Raw genomic sequence first — 17,104 nt, forward strand, 5'->3', positions numbered from 1 at the left:
GCTTGGAGGGTACTATGGTGTTGAATGCCGAGCTGTAGTCGATGAACAGCATTCTCACATAGGTATTCCTCTTGTCCAGATGGGTTAGGGTAGTGTGCAGTGTGGTTGAGATTGCATCGTCTGTGGACCTATTTGGGCGGTAAGCAAATTGGAGTGGGTTTAGGGTGTCAGGTAGGGTGGAGGTGATATGGTCCTTGACTAGTCTCTCAAAGCACTTCATGATGACAGAAGTGAGTGCTACGGGGCGGTAGTCGTTTAGCTCAGTTACCTTAGCTTTCTTGGGAACAGGAACAATGGTGGCCCTCTTGAAGCATGTGGGGACAGCAGACTAGTATAGGGATTGATTGAATATGTCCGTAAACACACCGGCCAGCTGGCCTGCGCATGCTCTGAGGGCGCGGCTGGGGATGCCGTCTGGGCCTGCAGCCTTGCGAGGGTTAACACGTTTAAATGTCTTATTCACCTTGGCTGCAGTGAAGGAGAGACCGCATGTTTCCGTTGCAGGCCGTGTCAGTGGCACTGTATTGTCCTCAAAGCGGGCAAAAAAGTTATTTAGTCTGCCTGGGAGCAAGACATCCTGGTCCGTGACTGGGCTGGATTTCTTCCTGTAGTCCGTGATTGACTGTAGACCCTGCCACATGCCTCTTGTGTCTGAGCTGCTAAATTGAGATTCTACTTTGTCTCTGTACTGACGCTTAGCTTGTTTGATAGCCTTGCGGAGGGAATAGCTGCACTGTTTGTATTCGGTCATGTTACCAGACACCTTGCCCTGATTAAAAGCAGTGGTTCGTGCTTTCAGTTTCACGTGAATGCTGCCATCAATCCACGGTTTCTGGTTAGGGAATGATTTAATCGTTGCTATGGGAACGACATCTTCAACGCACGTTCTAATGAACTCGCACACCGAATCAGCGTATTCGTCAATATTGTTATCTGACGCAATATGAAACATATCCCAGTCCACGTGATGGAAGCAGTCTTGGAGTGTGGAGTCAGCTTGGTCGGACCAGCGTTGGACAGACCTCAGCGTGGGAGCCTCTTGTTTTAGTTTCTGTCTGTAGGCAGGGATCAACAAAATGGAGTCGTGGTCAGCTTTTCCGAAAGGGGGGGCGGGGCAGGGCCTTATATGCGTCACGGAAGTTAGAGTAACAATGATCTGGACGTTATCTCACATTTCTTTTAGACTAACATTTAGTTTTCAACAGTGGAGATTTGTACAAACCTTGCTGTCTGTCTCTCCGACATTTGCAACATTGTTTCAATATTCAAATTCGATCTCCAGCTGTCCCATAGTAATGAACGAGTTGGGAGGAGACAGACAGGCAGCGTTTCTCATTCAGTCAAAATCATGAATCAGCTGGCATAATGTTTATGGATATATACAAAGAAATCTCAATTGAAAAAAAGTTCAAATGAAACGAAGTTTTAAGTGTATATCACTTTATATCACTCCTATGAACAATAGTGTCCTGACAAGAGAGCACATTTTCTACGCCAGGCGAAGTCACACTTCATTAGCTCATTGTTCTAGATGTTTCCAAATAAATGTCACTAGAAAACAGCTTCAACAAATGCAAATGCAACTACTGTTGTTATTCTGGCTGCACTGTTTAACGTGACTGTAAGTTGGCCGTTGTTGACTTCCTAGCAACCAAGGGATAAGAATAAAAAGACTGAACGAATGGGTTGCGTCTCTGGCAACCGAACCGATAGAACGAACGACCAGCCAGATTGGGTAGCAACCCTAGATTTGTGTCGGGACTATATCTTGTGGAAGGATGAAATAGTATGAATAAAATCATCAAACTAACGTTTTTAATGAAAATATGTCAATATATGTTTTTATATATTGGTAAACTGTTGCATAGAAGTGATAATGCCCTTGAAGCCGATATTTGAAGGATATATTGACACAGTTTTCCGGACCTCGTCTCGGGCCTAACAACACCCATGCCAATATATCCTCCACACACTGACTTCTCAGGCATTATCACCTAATTGATCTCTGTCTGTGATAATAATGAGGGAGGAGGTTATGATGAGAATGGATGGAACAATATTAGCTTTTTATTATCTCAACACCAGTTTTCAAACCCACTGAAATGACGACATGCCATCCATTATGGCATGTAACTGTATATGACAGAAAATCCGTGCCAGTTGGATTTACCCTTGAAGACATTTTAATCCTTAGCCTCTTATGCTGATTATGACTATTCTTCTATGACATTGCTGCAGGTTTGGGAGAGGGGTTTGCTACTGTGGTGATATGGACCTCAAAGTGAACCACATAGTAGCCTGGCTCCATGGCTGAGGCGAGGGCCTTTGTAGCATGGTGGATTGGGAGGTAGAGGAGCAGGATATGGAGGGCCCCTCCACAGTGTCTGTGAAACCAGATCCCTCATAGCTCAACTCACATTATCTAAAGACATTAAAGTCTTCAGTGAGTGTGAGATGTATACCCTCGTCTGTCCATGATTTCCACCAAGGGTGAAATCACGGATCACAAGTAAACAGGGAATCTTTTGGTACATTTTTACTAGAATCACCAAAGTGCTTTTAAAAATATTTCAGAATGTGTTTGAGCAAGATGACAAATGTGGCACCAGCGTACCTAAATGGTTTAGCATTGCATATCTCACTGGTGCACAATGTCCAGACGGACCAGGAAGATAAATACAGGTTGTGAATACACTCTGGACACAATACTCTTTCTTATATGTGCCACATACATGCAGGTTAGCGGTTTCTACTCATCTAACTACAGTTACTACATTTGCCTGTGTCTCACATCTGAGCACTTCCTCCTCTTCTTAACACATGTAAATAGTTAAGACTTTTATTTAATACCTTCTCTGTCACAATGACTCTTGCAGGGACAACAGCTGACATGCCTGATCAGTCATTCTCATTCAGAATGGCTTGTACTGTGTAACTGATGCTTAAAAAGATGACATCTTTAATGTGGAGAGATTTATTTGATGGCATTGTATAGCATTCCCAGGTCCATAGCAATTGGGTTCTCCATTTACTGATCATCTGGTGTTCAGAAAACACAGTCTGACATATTTTTTAAGCAGACATCTACCCTCATTACGTGTCTGGCTTTTTTAATGAAACATACAACAAGATAACATTGTCACATAGTCTAATAAGAATACACAGTCTACTGGGTTGTTGTAATTCAGGCATCTTTGTTCTTGCTCTCTTCTTTCTTCTAGTTCTCCCCTTCTCTTTCATGATTGTTTTGCTGGTCATGATGATATCTCTTTGAAAATGAGAAGAAAAGGGCAGGAATCAGTGTTCAATCTTTAGCATCTGTAGCTTCTGTAGCTACTACTGTCTCTTTTATGTATTTTTCCTGTCCAACTCCCCCCTCCTCTTCATATATTCACCCCTGCCCCAGTACGCACGCACGCACGCACGCACGCACGCACGCACGCACGCACGCACGCACGCACGCACGCACACACACACACACACACACACACACACACACACACACACACACACACACACACACACACACACTATCTCGTCTTTCCAACCACAACAACTATAAAGCAAGCAGTGCATTGCAGTTCCATCTCTGAGAAATCAGCAACTGTGAGATAATTCTGTAACTAATAAAGTGAAAGGGGCCCTTTGATGGCTGGAGCTGAAAAGATATTTTATTTTTTGTGTGTGGGATTTGAGATGTGCGATTCTATGGAGCTGGCTCCCCTGCTGCTAGGCTCTGGCTAGAAGCTGGCCCCCCTCTGGCTAATGTTATGGAGAATCGGAGGAATTTTATGGCTGTCTTTTCCCTCAGCCCCCGTTTTTCTTTTGTTCCCCTTTGAAGAATGACTTTAGACATTTTATTTACATATTTAACCATGGATGAAAGAAACGCAGGGTGAAAAAAGAAAGCTCATTGGGTCCTTGTGGGAATTTTGATACGTTTAAATGAATGGAAATCTTATTAGCTATTTTATAAAATAATTTAAGTTAATGTTTTTGGTTTATGAAGTCTCAAATATCTGCCTTAATTACTTGTGCTTAAGTTGCAGCCCAGTCTGTTACAACATGTGAGGTTTGTCATGGGAGAGAGAGGGGGACGTTTTAGACATGTTTTGTATTGTTGGCAGAGCTGAAAGGGCATGTTGATTAAACGTACGGGTGGGGTCGGGGTATAATCTTCTTAACCAAGGGCCTCCTCTCCTCATTCATGGCCCACAATAAGAAGAAACAACACTCTGTTGGAAGTGAGACTATTTATCCAGATGCCCTGCACATTGTTCAGAGCTCCTGTTCTCCCTCACGATCACATGCATTTATTTAGCATTAGATTTTTGTTCATTTAGCTCCTATTATCAAATTGAACCTTTATTTAACTAGGCAAGTCAGTTAACAACAAATTCTTATTTACAATACAGCCTACCGGGGAACAGTGGGTTTTCTGCCTTGCTCAGGGGAAGAAGACCGATGTTTACATTGTCAGCTCTGGGATTTGATCCAGCAACCTTTTGGTTACTGGGACCAATGCTCTAACCACTAGGCTATATTATGCCAATGAGGCTCAGGTGTTTGTAAACTAAATGGCCATAATTTTTTGGGGTCAGTCATAAGTAATAACAAACTTAATTCAGAAATAGTTTATTCACAAAATGTGGTCAAATATTGCTTCTCTCCGACCCAGAGTGTGTAATGGGAAAGAGATGAAGGAATGACAACAGAAATGTAGAGGAATATAGATGGTAGAGTATTGAGTGAGTCTCCATAACTGTCTGCAAGAATAATGCCCCAAAAAACACTTTCTTTCCTATTTGAAATGCAAGGGCTTTAATAAGAGCATCCGTTTTAGTAAAGGGTCAGACGTTTTGAGGAAATGCATATGAATTATTATTTAAGAGCCCTGCAAAACATCAAAGCCGACAGTATTCTTTACACATATGGTTTTAATAGTTCAATAAAAAATGAATTATTAATGAGTGCTAATTTGTCCCACTTCCTCTTCACGCAGCTCCAAGAAAGTATATCTCAGTCACAAGCAGCTATCCTTATATATAGGCTATTGTAGTGGCGCAGTGGTGTTGTGGATACAGTGAGTCAAACAGCCCATAGTGGAAACCCAACCCGCTCGTGATATGTATCCACTGTGTTAGTGGTTGATTAAATGGAGCTAATAAGGGCACCTCACTGCTAGTGTTTATAGTGTGGATTAGTAGGGAGATGATGATGACGCATATGTCCACACAACAGGGAAAGTGTCACCCGCCCTGCAATAAACACAGTTGTGTAATTCATTATGTTTGTTATGCATCAGATCCAATAACATCTGAGGCTCTTTGAAAATGCCAATATTAGTTTAGTAGTTTGTTCTTACATCACCCTCCTTTCAAGTGGTCGCCATTTAACAGTCATATGAGGAGGAGGGGAAGACGTCCCCTTTGAGTTTGCTCACCAGCTCCAGACTGAGCACTGAACCAAAACAGTTACAGTCAACTGCTTGCAAAACACATTTTTGTTGGATAAGTCATTTTGGATCCGATGGGAATCTGTGATGCTAAAATTTGTTTGCTATTTAACAGCTTTTCTCTGAACACAGAGGTTCAACATACGCATCCATTTACATTTGTCCCCGGGACAAAATGCGTAGCCTATTAGCCAATTAATATAGTCGATTTACTTGCACGTGACAGAACGCTAAATTGTTTCTGGTCCCATCATATAACATGGCACAAGTCAGCCCTATGCTGATGTGCACAAATTCTTCATCAGTCTATCAAATATTTTAGACTTCATGTCCTTTTAATGGCATTACTTAAAATAGGTCAACCCTTGCCACCAGAGGGATATTTTAAACCTACAAATTCAAGGTTTACTTTTATTCTGTTGGTCGGTGGACCAGTGACCACTGTTTGGAAAGCTGTGGCTAGCGATCAATCGTTGATAAATGAACAATCACACTACCCGGTTTGGCGGTGGTTCGGCACTGCTGTGCTGTGCCTGGGTCAGAGACGGTAGGAGATAGTGATGGAGAAGAAAGTGAAGCAAGTATGGAGCACAGTGGTACAAATAAAGGAGGGCGTAAGAAAGAGAAAAAAGAAAGCAGGGGAGAAAGGGAGTAGGGGTTTGAAGGGGAGCGAGAGATCTATGGAGGCAGAGAGGAGGCAGAAAAGGATGTTTGAGGAGAGCAACATAGTGTCCAACACAAGCGGCAGTTCGGAGGTAGAAAGTGCCGAGGAAGGGCAAGATCAGACGTGAGGAGAGCATGGAGGTGAGGAGGAGCATGGAGGTGAGGAGGAGCATGGAGGTGAGGAGGAGCATGGAGGTGAGGAGGAGCATGGAGGTGAGGAGGAGCATGGAGGTGAGGAGGAGCATGGAGGTGAGGAGGAGCATGGAGGTGAGGAGGAGCATGGAGGTGAGGAGAGCATGGTGGTGAGGAGAGCATGGAGGTGAGGAGAGCATGGAGGTGAGGAGGAGCATGGAGGTGAGGAGAGCATGGAGGTGAGGAGGAGCATGGAGGTGAGGAGGAGCATGGAGGTGAGGAGGAGCATGGAGGTGAGGAGGAGCATGGAGGTGAGGAGAGCATGGAGGTGAGGAGAGCATGGAGGTGAGGAGGAGCAGAATGTGATTCTGAAGTTTAGGGAGAAAAGGGGAGTTGGGGCGATGGGTCTGATTAACTTGGCGGCTGTGATAAAAGAGTTGATTGGGGACGTTGTCAATGCGTGTGTTAAGAGATGGGAACTTGTTGGTGTTCTGTAAGGACATGGCGCAGAGGGAAAAAGCTCTCAGAGTGACGCAAATAGGGAAGTGTAAGGTGGTGTGGAGCAGCTGGACTGATCAAGCAGGGAAGCAGTGGATTAAAGGGGTGACAATAGGAGTGCCTGTGAGTGTTAGCACTAAAGAGGTAAGGGACAACTTGAGGAGGCGTTCTAGTGGATGTTCAAAGACTGCAAGTAACAAGGGGTGGAGTTAGGTTAGATAGTCTGTCTATTCTGTTACACTTCAAGGACAGGGTACTGCCAAATAAAGTCATTATTATGTGAGGGCTTATGTACCAAAGCCTTTAAGATGTTATAACTGCCAGAGGTGTGGGCATGTGGCAACAGCCTGTTAAGAGAAAAAGAGGTGTGCCAGGTGTGGAGGGGAGCGTGAGTATGGGAAGTGTGGGGATGTTGTACAACCAAAGTGCTGCAGCTGTGGGGGTGCTCATAGTGTGGCAAGTAGTGGGTGTGAGGCTATGAAGCAGGCAGTGGAGGTGCAACAAGTGAGAGTGGAGAGAAGGGTGTCATATGCTGAGGCAGTGAGGGTGGTCCAAGTCTAGGGAGATACAGGTTAAAGAGAGAGATGGGTAGGAGCATCTAGACCAGAGATTACGGGGCAGGATTGAGGCAATATGGTATACATAGATCAAAAGAAAACTGGTGACGTTCATAGCAGGAGCTATCAATAGCACTGCTAAAGTAGAGTCTAAAACAGAGAGGAATCAGCTAATAGTGAAAGCTGCTGGGAGACATCTGAGTGTGACAGGGTTGACATGGGAAGAGGTTTGAGGGTAGAGTCATGTATTACTAGATCTTAGTTATGGTGGTAGTACCACAATGGAATGCTCGAAGCCTGTTGGCTAATGGGCAGGAATTCAAGCAGTTCATTGTAGATATGCAAGCTAAGCCTGATGTGATTTGTGTGCAGGAAACATGGCTCAAACCAAACGTAGAGTTTATCATCCAGAGATATGTAGTGGTTCGTAGGGACAGAGATGTAGGTGGAGGGGGGGGGGGGTGTCCCACCTTCATAAAGCAAGAACTTCCCTACAGGATGCTAGGCAGAGGTATTGAACAGTAATATGTGGTGGTGGAGGTGTGGTTGAGAGGAGGGGTGCTAGTGGTAGTGAACTACTTCAATCCTTGTCAGATATTGGACCTGGAGAGGGTGGAGGGCAGGATAGAAGTAGATAATGTGGTGAGGAGATTGTAATGCCCACAACATGCTCTGTCGACAGTAGGGAGTGATCATTACCTCAGTACGCACAGTAAGCCGAAGGGAGAAGAATGTGCCAGTGTATGTGGATGTGGATGGAGTTGGGCAGGTGGGTGTTTGGAAGTGCAAAGTGGGATCAGTTTGTGAAGCTGAGTGAGCACGTGATGGCTCAGGTGGATATGAGAGGGGATGTGGATTGGATGAATAACTGGTTGAGAACAGCGTTAGTGGGGTCAGCTACTGAGGCTATACCTAAGAGTTCAGGGAGGAGGAAGAGGAAAGCAGTCCCATAGTGGACGGAGGAGTGGGGGGAAATGGTGAGGAGTAGGAACAGGGCATTTAGAGCACTGAAAAGGACACATAACTTCCAACATCTGATTCAGTATAAGCAGGCCCAGGCCCAGGTGAGGAGAGCTATCCGTTAGGCAAAGAGGTCATGTTGGCGTCGGTTCTGTGACTCCATTGGAAGGGCGACACCTGCGGGAGAAATGTGGGGGATGATTAAGAGGATGAGTGGGGTCAGAAGGGAGTGGGATTATCCAATGTTGACGAGTGGGATGGATTTGGCAGTAACAGATGAGGAGAAGGCAGAGATGATGGCCAAAACCGTTTGTCAAAGTGCAAAGCTCGGCAAATTTGTCAGAGCTGGGGCAGAGGGGGAGAGAGAGAACGAGAGAGGAGCATCCTGGAGTGCTGGATAGGAGGGAGGATGTAAATGATGGGTTGAATATACCATTTACCATGGCAGAGGTAGAAAGGGCAATAGATAATGCTGGGTTAACCTCAACTGGGAGAGATGAGGTGTGCTATGTTATCTTGGCCCATCTTAGTGATGAGGCACTGGATAAGATGTTGGTGTTGTACAACACAGTGTGGGAGGAGGGGAAACTACCAGGCAGTTGGAAGGAAGCAGTAGTGGTACCAATCTGGAAGCCAGGGAAGGACCCAACAAGGCCAACAAGCTATAGGCCAATAGCTTTAACATCACATGTACAGTAGCAAGAAAAAGTATGTAAGATTATGGAATGAATGATTACGGAGAGGCTATCTTACTTCCTGGAGTGCAGGGGGCTAGTATCGCCGCATCAGAGTGGGTTCAGGAAGGGAAGAGGAACTATGGACCCAGTGCTCTGCTTAGAAGCAGATGTCAGGAAGGCTCAGGTGAACAAGGAGGCTGTTGTAGCTGTCTTTTTTGATGTGGAGAAGGTGTGATATGATGTGTAAGGAGGGATTGTTAATCAAGCTTGATATTATGGGGGTAGGTGGAAGAACATACAACTGGATAAAGGATTTCCTGTTTGGATTGTCTATCTAGGCGAGGGTGGCAGGCAGCAACTTGGTGGATAACGATACACCCCAGAGGAGCGTGTTTAGTTCTCTGTTGTTCTCAATCATGATCAATGACGTTTACTCTCAGGTACAGTCGGATATTGCCGGATATGGGGCGGCAGGTAGCCTAGTGGTTAGAGCATTCCACTGACTGCCTAGGAACATACTGTTCAGAGGCAGTCATTGTAAATAAGAATTTGTTCTTAATTAACTTGCCTATAAGAGCGTCTGCTAAATGACTTAAATGTAATGTAAATGTAGTTAAAAAAAGGTTTTAAAAAATTATTATAATATTGGGAGGTTGTTATTTGCAGATGATGGGGCCTTATGGAAGAGGGGAAGAAATGTGCCAAATATAGTCAGGAAGGTACAGGAAGCAATTGATGAGGTAGAGCAGTGGGCATTCATGTGGGGATTCAGATTCTCTGTAGAAAACTCAGACAGTGTTCTTTACCAGGAGGAAGGTGGGAGGTGAAGTACGCTTGAGGTTATATGGGGAAACATTTGGAGAGGTTGGGGGCCTTCAGGTCCCTTGGGGATTTTACAGGCATGCTGGGAACATGAGCGAGGACAGAACACAAGCTTTGGGTGGATAATACCCAGTCGAAGGAGATGGGACTGTATGGAAGGGAGTTAAGTCCAAGGGTAGCTATTCCTGTAAACCCACCATGGATACTCCCACCTCCAGTAGTTCATCTAGAAACGTTGGACAGACTACAGAAAGATAGGGTGGATGTTGAACCATCTGATTTGTTTAAGCAACGTCTGGATACTGTGTATCAGGATTTTGTGGCCATTTACACAGATGGTTCAAAGATCCAAGGACAGGACGCACTGGGTCAGTATTTGTAGTGCAGGAATGTGGGGTGGCATTCAGGAAACGTATTACAGATCATCTGGCTGTATATACGGCAGAGCTGATGGCCATACTGTTTGCATTGCAGTGGATGGAGGAAGTCAAGCCAGACAGTAGTTATTTGCTCTGATTCATGTGCAATGTTAATGAGTCTCCAGTCCTTTAGTTCGCGTAGCAGACAAGACCTCCTTTATGAGGTGCTACAAACCCATGGCAGGATTAGACAGATGGGTATACAGATAAGATTAATTTGGGTCCCAGCCCATGTGGGGGTGGATGGGAGCGAGGCAGTTGATGTACTGGCTAAATAAACACTTAGAAGTGGGGATGTTGATGTTGTAGTTTCAATGAGCAAGGCAGAGGGAAAAAGCCTGATATGGACAGTGATGGTGCAGAGATGGCAGGAGCAGTGGAATAGAGATACTAAGGGCAGGCATTTATTTCAAGTACAGAGGAAAGTCCAGGAGGGGAGGACGGCAAGAAGGGATAGAAGAGAGGAGGCTATTTTTACAAGATTAATTGTGGGGCACGGCCAGTTGAATAAGGGTGGGACACAGCCAGTAGATTAATTGTGAGACACGGCCAGTTGAATAAGTCCTTACATGTAATAGGAAAGCATCCAACAGGAAAGTGTGATTATTGCCAGGAAACAGAGACTGTGGAACATGTATTGTTACAGTGTGGGCAGTATCAGAGGGAAAGAGAGAGGCTGAGATCTAATATGAGGGGGAAGGGGAGACAGGAATTTAGTTTAAAGAGTTTAGTATATTGAGTAGAACCTCATTCGATGTAGTCTCAAATATTTTGTTATATATTTTTAAGAGCAACGGGGCTGGCAGGTAGGATTTAGTTTCTCCCTGTCTCTGGCCCACACTCCAGTACAGTAGGTGGTGGTAATGCCGATAAACCCCACCCAATAAGTTCCGTTGGTCTGTAACAAAATGCAGAGTGCCAATTTGCATTGATGCATTCTTCATTACGCTACTAGCAGAGAAGAAAAGGCGAAGCGAGAAGTTTTACTTTGGGACAAAATCTGTCCATGAAAAGAAGTACACGAAGAGAGGAATTCTTGTATGGAGGTCAATAACAAAATATCAAATTTGGTCAACAAAAAATATAATTGCTAATTTGCTACGTGAGGTTTATTTGATTGAATAAAAGTTTCGTAATGGTTATGTTGTTACGAATGCACAGATGTAAGTGGACACCTGTGGCATTTCGGCAAACTTGAATTTTTTAAAATAACGGAGTTGAACTTGTTGTCATAGAGATAGATGGATAGGTAACCCATTTCAGAATCACCAGTATTCGCCAAGTACATTTACACATACTCAATTGTACTTGGAGATATGGTTCTGCTAGTGATAGACAATATTTAGAGACAGAGTTTATACAAAGTTTGCATGAATTAAATACAACTAGATAGATTGAGCATAGAGCTGTAAGAGTTTGAGCACATACGCAAATATACAGTGTGTATACGGTTGATATACAGTGGATTTACATATTTACAGTATCATTCTGAATATATATAAATGCAGAGAGGTGGACAGAGTGCAATGCAGTTCAGTGCAGTTATTTTGTGCAGAGTTTTAGCATGGACATTGTGATTGAGGGATTCCACCATTAAGTAGTCAACTGGGTGGGGATTCCTATGAGTTAGGAGCAATTAGCCTATGAAGAAGAAGAAATTGACTACTTTAAAATGTAGATAGCCTCAGTAGCGCTGCCCATGCTGTCACAGACGATACAATGGCGCATATATAAAGATGAGTCCTCCATCTATCTCTATGGCCTAATATCTGCCCTCATTGGCTAGAATGGTCCCACCGACTCTCGCCTCCACCCACATGCCTTCTATCTTTGAGGACATTTCCATTGTTAGAGTGGTCACTTTACTGTCTTGTCAATATAAAAGACAATTTATGCTACTAGCTACTACTAACATTAGACAACACTTTTATGTTTTTGCATATATGACAAAATCCCACGTTTTTGTTTCTTTGTTTCACACACACCCATGTGCTTTTATGGAAAAAATATATATTATGTCCTTACAACATGCAAGTTTATTGTACATCGAAGAAAAATAACCTGAAGTGCCTCATGGATTTGTCAAATAGCATTCATGTAGGCCAGTGTTTCTCTAACTCCCTCGGTGCACGTCTTTGTGTTTGCCCTATCACTACCCAGCTGATGAAAATCATCAAAGCTTGACGAGGAGTTGGTTATTTGAATCACCTTCATAGTGCCACTGCAAAAACCAACTGGACCGAGTTTTAATAAACTACGATGTATGCTATCGTTATGAGCGTCGCTTATAGGTGGCACACACTGCTAAAGCGGTTGACTCGCAATCGATTGTGCACTTTAACTGTTGGTTTGAGCAAGGGCGCAACTGTGGTTTTATTATAAACACTCCAAACAGCCTACCCAACCCCTCAAAAGTGTCTGCATGGTCCTAAAGCACACCATTGCCATTCCAAGGATAAAACTGGGGGGGGCAAAAATGTGATTTCAGAATGTGGGGGGACCGTCCCCAGCGAATGTTGTACCCCTGGGTTTGAGCTTCCCTTGCATTAAGCTTTTTATTTGAGGAAAAACCAATTCACTGTCGGTCCTTGAAGCTCAATTCAAAACGCTTGTGACGAAGTGGATCATTATAATGCATAGCTTATAAAACGTTGAAGCCTGCATGTAAGTGTAGCATACATAAGAATATACTAATTACAGCAGTGTCTTCCTAAATTAAGACTGTCATTTTGAGTAAACTTATTTTAAAGAACTGTAATACTGCCATCTGTAGGATGATAACGAAGGTGCAAACTACATTCCTACTGTACACTTTGTATAACTCATCCTCCTCGAGTCAAATAATGCATATGTGACAAAGCAGATGATTAGAAAAATGCATGTAAAAGGTTGTAGGCTTGCATTTAGGTGTACACGTGCATGTAATATAGCCTATGCTATATGATTACTAGTCCATAGCAATAGTGTGTTTTGTGCAAGGCTGAAGATAGCTCCTTATTAAATTAATTAATCATCCATTTTCAAGCTGTTGTCTGTAGGCGTCCCTTTTCAACACACTAGCAAAATGTAAATCTACATTGTAAATCTACATTCATGTGAGACTCGAAACCTTTGCCACAATCTGCGAAAATAACATGGATTAGGCACTTTACACATAGAGCCATCTGACCAGTCAGTCGAATACACATGATAGTTGCCTTGATGATCAGAACCTGCTGTTGGACTGAGATATGATAAGGATCAAATCAAAATCAAATCAAATTTTTGTGACATGCGCTGAAACAACATGACCTTACAGTGAAATGCATACTTACAAGCCCTAGCCAACAATGCAATTAAGACAAATGGCTGCAGGGGCAGTATTGAGTAGCTTGGATGAAAGGTGCCCAGAGGTGCCCAGAGTAAATGGCCTGCTCCTCAATCTCAGTTGCTTATATATACATATTATTTGTATTGGATAGACAACACTCTGAAGTTTCTAAAACTGTTTGAATGATGTCTGTGAGTATAACAGAACTCAAATGGCAGGCAAAAACCTGAGAAGATATCCAGAAAAACAGGAAGTGAGAAATCTGAGGTTGGTCGATTTTCAACCCAGGCCCTATTGAATTCACATTGGGATATGGATGAAGTTGCACTTCCTACGGCTTCCACTAGATGTCAACCGTCTTTAGAAACTTGAATGAGGCTTCTACTGTGTTGTGGGCCTGAATAAGAGCTGAATGAGTCAGGTTAATGGCAGAGAGCCATTTCCTGGTAACGCACATTCCACATGATATTGCTTCTCTTGACAGAAAGCAATTCTTCGGTTGGAACTTTATTGAAGATTTATGATAACAACACCCTGAAGATTGATTCTATACTTAGTTTGAAATGTTTCTTCGACCTGTAATATAACTTTTTGAAGTTTTTGTCCAAAGTTCGGCTGAACCTGCATGAGCGTTTGGATACGTGCACCTAACACACTAACAAAAGTAGCTACTTGGACATAAATAATGGACATTATCGAACATATCAAGCATTTATTGTGGAACTAGGATTCCTGGGAGTGCATTCTAATGAAGATCATCAAAGGTAAGGGAATATTTATAATTTGATTTCTGGTTTCTGTTGACTCCAACATGGGGGAAAATTGTATTTATTTTCTGAGCGCCGTCTCAGATTATTGCATGGTTTGCTTTTTCCGTAAAGTTTTTTTAAAAATCTGACACAGCGGTTGCATTAAGGAGAAGTATATCTATAATTACATATATATAAGTTTTTATTATCATCTACATTTATGATGAGTATTTCTGTTGAATCGATGTGGCTATGCAAAATCACTGGATGTTTATGAAACTAGTGAACGTAACGCGCCAATATAAACTCAGATTCTTTGATATAAATATGAACTTTATCAAACAAAACATACATGTATTGTGTAACATGAAGTCCTATGAGTGTCATCTGATGAAGATCATCAAATGTTATTGATCAATTGTATCTCTATTTGTGCTTTTTATGACTCCTCTCTTTGGCTTGGTGGTGACCTAACATAATCATTTGTGGTGCTTTCGCTGTAAAGCCTATTTGAAATCGGACACTGTGGTGGGATTAACAACAAGATTACCTTTAAAAGGGTATAAGATTCATGTATGTTTGAGGAATTTTAATTATGAGATTTCTGTTGTTTTGAATTTGGTGCCCTGCACTTTCACTGGCTGTTGTCATATCATCCCGTTAACGGGATTGCAGCCCTAAAACGTTTTAAGAAAGAATTTATTAAAATAAACTTAAACAAAAAATAAATGTATTTAAAAGAAGGAAATAGAAAAATAACAAATAATTAAATAGCAACAATAAAATAACAGTAGTGAGGCTATATACAGGGGCTACCAGTACAGTGTCAATGTGCGGGGGCACAGGTTAGTCAAGATAATAGAGGCATGTATAGTTGAAGTTGGAAGTTTACATACACCTTAGCCAAATATATTAAAACAGTTTTTCACAATTCCTGACAATTAATCCTAGTAAGAATTCCCTGTCTTTGGTCAGTTAGGCTCCCCACTTTATTTTAAGAATGTGAAATGTCAGAATAATAGTAGAGCGAATTATTTATTTCAGCTATAATTTCTTTAATCACATTCCCAGTGGGTCAGAAGTTTACATACACTCACTTAGTATTTGGTAGCATTGCCGTTAAATTGTTTAACGTGAGTCAAACATTTCGGGTAGCCTTCCACAAGCTTCCCACAATAAGTTGGGTGAATTTTGTCCCATTCCTTCTGACAGAGCTGGTGTAACTGAGTCAGGTATGTAGGCCTCCTTGCTCGCACACGCTTTTTCAGTTCTGCCCACAAATTTTCTATAGGATTGAGGTCAGGGCTTTGTGTTGGCCACTCCAATACCTTGACTTTGTTGTCCTTAAGCCATTTTGCCACAACTTTAGAGGTATGCTTGGGCTCATTGTCATTTGGAAGACCCATTTGCGACCAAGCTTTAACTTCCTGACTGATGTCTTCAGATGTTGCTTCAATGTATCCACATAATTGTCCTTCTCATGATGCCATCTATTTTGTGAAGTGCACCAGTTCCTCCTGCAGCAAAGTACCCCCACAACATGATGCTGCCACCCTCGTGCTTCACGGTTGGGATGGTGTTCCTCGGCTTGCAAGAATCCCCATTTTTCCTCCGAACATAACGATGGTCATTATGGCCCTTTTTGTTTCATCAGACCATAAGATATTTCTTAAAAATAGCTGTTTTACTGTGGATATAGATACCATTGTACCTGTTTCCTACGGAATCTTCACAAGGTCCTTTGCTGTTATTCTGGGTCTGATTTGCACATTTCCCACCAAAGTACGTTCATCTCTAGGAGACAGAACACGTCTCCTTCCTGAGCGGTATGACGGCTGCGTGGTCCCATGGTGTTTATACTTGCGTACTATTGTTTATACAGATGAACATGGTATCTTCAGGTGTTTGGAAATTGCTCCCGAGGATGAACCAGGCTTGTAGAGGTCTACAATTTTTTTTCTGAGGTCTTGGCTGATTTCTTTTGATTTTCCCACGATGTCAAGCAAAGAGACACTGAGTTTGAAGGTAGGACTTGAAATACATCCACAGGTACACCTCCAATTGACTCAAATGATGTCAATGAGCCTATCAGAAGCTTCTAAAGCCATGACATATTTTTCTGGAATTTTCCAAAGGCACAGTCAACATAGTGTATGTAAACTTCTGACCCACTGGAATTGTGATACAGTGAATCATAAGTGAAATATTCTGTCTGTAAACAATTGTTGGAAAAATGACTTGTGTCATGCACAAAGTAGATGTCCGAACCAACTTGCCAAAACTACAGTTTGTTATCAAGAAATATGTGGAGTGGTTGAAAAATGAGTTTTAATGACTCCAACCTAAGTGTATGTACACTTCCGACTTCCAACTGTACATGTAGGTAGAGGTAAAGTGACTATGCATAGTTAATAAACGGAGAATAGCAGCAGTGTAAAAATGGGGGGAGGGATCAATGCAAATAGTCCAAGGTATTAATTTGACTAGCTATTTAGTTGTCTTATGGCTTGGGATTAGAAGCTGTTAAAAAGCCTTTTGGACCTAGACTTGGTGTTCCGGTACCGCAAGCCGTGTGGTAGCAAAGAGAACAGTCTAGGACTAGGGTGGCTGGAGTCTTTGGCAATTTTTATGTCCTTCCTCTGACACCGCCTGGTATAGAGGTCCTGGATGTCATGAAGTTTGGTCTCAGTGATGTACTGGGCCATTTGCACTAGCCTCTGTAGTACCTTGTGGTCCGAGGCCGGGCTGTGATGTAATCACTCATGATGCTCTAGATGGTCTTGCTGTAGAACCTTTTGAGGATCTCAAGACCCATGCCAAAATTTTTCAGTCTCGTGAGGGGGAATAGGTGTTGTCGTGCCC

The sequence above is a fragment of the Oncorhynchus gorbuscha genome, linkage group LG05 (genome assembly GCF_021184085.1).
Source record: "Oncorhynchus gorbuscha isolate QuinsamMale2020 ecotype Even-year linkage group LG05, OgorEven_v1.0, whole genome shotgun sequence".
NCBI lineage: Eukaryota > Metazoa > Chordata > Actinopteri > Salmoniformes > Salmonidae > Oncorhynchus > Oncorhynchus gorbuscha.